This window comes from Bombina bombina, chromosome 8, assembly GCF_027579735.1.
Source record: "Bombina bombina isolate aBomBom1 chromosome 8, aBomBom1.pri, whole genome shotgun sequence".
In the NCBI taxonomy this organism is placed as follows: domain Eukaryota; kingdom Metazoa; phylum Chordata; class Amphibia; order Anura; family Bombinatoridae; genus Bombina; species Bombina bombina.
Genome location: NC_069506.1, coordinates 294,605,749 through 294,609,981, shown reverse-complemented (window position 1 = coordinate 294,609,981; position 4,233 = coordinate 294,605,749). Strand labels below are relative to the sequence as shown.

At 42.2% G+C, this 4,233-nt stretch overlaps 1 long non-coding RNA gene across 1 annotated transcript; it reads left to right on the top strand.

Moving 5' to 3' along the window:
• Positions 1–3,192: 3,192 nt before the first annotated feature.
• LOC128638214 (uncharacterized) lies at positions 3,193–3,628 on the top strand. Its single transcript, XR_008399066.1, has 2 exons — positions 3,193–3,290; positions 3,389–3,628. It is a non-coding gene; the product is annotated as an uncharacterized LOC128638214 (long non-coding RNA).
• The last annotated feature ends 605 nt before the right edge of the window (positions 3,629–4,233 follow it).

Here is a 4,233-nt window from a genome sequence, read left to right as displayed (position 1 = left end):
TCACCATCAGTCTGATGTCTCACATCTCACCCTCAGTCTTATGTCTCACATCTCACCCTAAGTCTGATGTCTCACATCTCACCCTCAGTCTGATGTCTCACATCTCACCCTCAGTCTGATGTCTCACATCTCACCCTCAGTCTGATGTCTCACATCTCACCCTCAGTCTAATGTCTCACATCTCACCCTCAGTCTGATGTCTCACATCTCACCCTCAGTCTGATGTCTCACAATCTCACCCTCAGTCCTGATGTCTCACATCTCACCCTCAGTCTGATGTCTCACATCTCACCCTCAGTCCTGATGTCTCACATCTCGACCCTCAGTCTAATGTCTCACATCTCACCCTCAGTCTGATGTCTCACATCTCACCCTCAGTCTGATGTCTCACATCTCACCCTCAGTCTGATGTCTCACATCTCACCCTCAGTCTGTTGTCTCACATCTCACCCTCAGTCTGATGTCTCACATCTCACCCTCAGTCTGATGTCTCACATCTCACCCTCAGTCTGATGTCTCACATCTCACCCTCAGTCTGATCTCTCACATCTCACCCTAAGTCTGTTGTCTCACATCTCATCTTCAGTCTGATGTCTCACATCTCACCCTCAGTCTGATGTCTCACATCTCACCCTCAGTCTGATGTCTCACATCTCACCCTCAGTCTGATGTCTCACATCTCACCCTAAGTCTGTTGTCTCACATCTCATCTCAGTCTGATGTCTCACATCTCACCCTCAGTCTGATGTCTCACATCTCACCCTCAGTCTGTTGTCTCACATCTCACCCTCAGTCTGATGTCTCACATCTCACCCTCAGTCTGATGTCTCACATCTCACCCTCAGTCTGATGTCTCACATCTCACCCTCAGTCTTGATGTCTCACATCTCACCCTCAGTCCTGGATGTCTCACATCTCACCCTCAGTCTGATGTCTCACATCTCACCCTCAGTCTGATGTCTCACATCTCATCTTCAGTCTGATGTCTCACATCTCACCCTAAGTCTGTTGTCTCACATCTCACCCTCAGTCTGTTGTCTCACATCTCACCCTCAGTCTGTTGTCTCACATCTCACCCTCAGTCTGATGTCTCACATCTCACCCTCAGTCTGATGTCTCACATATCACCCTCAGTCTGATGTCTCACATCTCACCCTCAGTCTGATGTCTCACATCTCACCCTCAGTCTGATGTCTCACATCTCACCCTCAGTCTGATGTCTCACATCTCATCTTCAGTCTGATGTCTCACATCTCACCCTCAGCCTGATGTCTCACATCTCACCCTCAGTCTGATGTCTCACATCTCACCCTCAGTCTGATGTCTCACATCTCACCCTCAGTCTGATGTCTCACATCTCACCCTCAGTCTGATGTCTCACATCTCACCCTCAGTCTGATGTCTCACATCTCACCCTCAGTCTGATGTCTCACATCTCACCCTCAGTCTGATGTCTCACATCTCATCTTCAGTCTGATGTCTCACAGCTCATCTTCAATCTGATGTCTCACATCTCACCCTCAGTCTGATGTCTCACATCTCACCCTCAGTCTGATGTCTCACATCTCACCCTCAGTCTGATGTCTCACATCTCACCCTCAGTCTGATGTCTCACATCTCACCCTCAGTCTGATGTCTCACATCTCACCCTCAGTCTGATGTCTCACATCTCACCCTCAGTCTGATGTCTCACATCTCACCCTCAGTCTGATGTCTCACATCTCACCCTCAGTCTGATGTCTCACATCTCACCCTCAGTCTGATGTCTCACATCTCACCCTCAGTCTGATGTCTCACATCTCACCCTCAGTCTGATGTCTCACATCTCACCCTCAGTCTGATGTCTCACATCTCACCCTCAGTCTGATGTCTCACATCTCACCCTCAGTCTGATGTCTCACATCTCACCCTCAGTCTGATGTCTCACATCTCACCCTCAGTCTGATGTCTCACAGCTCATCTTCAATCTGATGTCTCACATCTCACCCTCAGTCTGATGTCTCACATCTCACCCTCAGTCTGATGTCTCACATCTCATCTTCAATCTGATGTCTCACATCTCACCCTCAGTCTGATGTCTCACAGCTCATCTTCAATCTGATGTCTCACATCTCACCCTCAGTCTGATGTCTCACATCTCACCCTCAGTCTGATGTCTCACAGCTCATCTTCAATCTGATGTCTCACATCTCACCCTCAGTCTGATGCCTCACATCTCACCCTCAGTCTGATGTCTCACATCTCACCCTCAGTCTGATGTCTCACATCTCACCCTCAGTCTGATGTCTCACATCTCACCCTCAGTCTGATGTCTCACATCTCACCCTAAGTCTGTTGTCTCACATCCCACCCTCAGTCTGATGTTTCACATCTCACCCTCAGTCTGATGTCTCACATCTCACCCTCAGTCTGTTGTCTCACATCTCACCCTAAGTCTGTTGTCTCACATCTCACCCTCAGTCTGTTTTCACCCTCCCCATCACTAGGTTTTAGTAAATCTCAGCAATAACCAGTATTCAAGTTCATACTTTGATGAGTAAAGGGCACTGCCATTATCTCACACAAGTGTATATATTTATAACCATAGGGTTGTGTTACATGCAGTGTATTCTATCCAGCTATAAACCAGCTGTATTATCTTTGTATGTCTGTGTAATCTCTGTAAGTGTTTTGTACCACTGCAGACTTCAGCTCCCTTGTCTGTTCCTCTGAGTGCTTATCTGTTTGTTTTTGTATCTTCTGTGTTTGCCCCTTTATATTTGTCTGCGCCTGTTTGGCTCAGTGTTTGCATAAAGTGGATGCAGTGTACAATTTAGAGATGAATTCTATGAATACTAATCTTAGACTACCCTTGACCCTAAGGTCGTGTAAAGATCAAAACCAAACCGTTTAATATTTTCCTTTTGCAGATCAATAGAAAAATAAATTCACTCTCAATGACAACTATAATTTCTAGCAGATCTATAGAAGGCATGCATAGATTTCTAGGACACAAGGCTTTCGTGCCACTTGGAAAAAAAAGCCAGCAGAGATTTTGTTCAACTTTTTACAATTTAATTTCTTTCGCCCTTTTTTATTATTGGTCTGAAATGCTATTTTCAGCAGATGCTGTCATATAAATATCTCTTGTTTTTCTTTTCGTTCCCTCCTAGTGAAAAGGGCAGGGGACCTATTGAAAATTCTGCTTTATCTCTTTCTGGAGAGTTCAAGTGTGGGTCGAAGAATCGATTCTAGCTTTTTTTTTTTTTTTTAAGTTTCCTGTCGTTCTTTTGCTCAGATCAGCAATGAAGGTAAATGGGAAAAATATAATCTGTTATGTGTGTATATATCAATTTATCTTGTTATATCTGTATTCACCAAACACAACAGTCCCTTTTTTTTTCTACAGATATTTCAGGATTTTCGGAAACTGGCTTTGGAGATTCCCAAACTGTTTCCAAGACAAAACATTCAACTGTAAGAAAATGAAACCCTAAATATTCACAAACAAAGCTTAGATTGTAAAATGATATACAATTGAAAAAAAAAAACTTTATTTGTTCATGTGAACAATACAGCTGCATTTTACGTGTTTCTGTTAAGCAAGTAAAAAAGAATTAAGAAAAAACAATAAATAAACTTAATCTGATTAGATTTTCACAAAGACAATTTGTTTATGATTGGATAAAATGAAGAAGAATTTGTCTTTTTCTTATGCTCTTTAGTAATTCAGTTGTTATGTTGAAAGCGGATCATCTCACCAAATATACAAAATGGGCATTGCAGAGTCAGAAACATTAAAGGCTTTGATATGTGGACTTTCATTGCTGACAGTGGTTTTTGCTGCTGGCAGTAGTTAAACATGGAAAAAATATGATTTAATTTATAGAAAGGACAAGGACATCGCGTTGCAGATTTAATCAAAGGAGTATTACTAATGTCTAAAAAAAAAGGCTTATTTTGCTATTGTCATGTCAGTTTAATATGAAGAGAAAGCAGAATAGGTAATTTGCAAAAGATCAAGAAAAAAAAAATAGAGAAATAGAGAGACAAATGCTCTCGCATGTTGAAGTAATAAATTTAAAAAACAAAACTGGAAAGCAAAACATAACCTATTCGAAGTGCTGGCAAAATGGACCATCGATTTGAGACTTGATCTGCATTTTTTATTTTAATAATGTTCTCTTTTTCTTGTGTGCTCTCTCTCTCTGTTGCAAAATATAAAAGCTGATCTGATAAATATTAATTTGAACC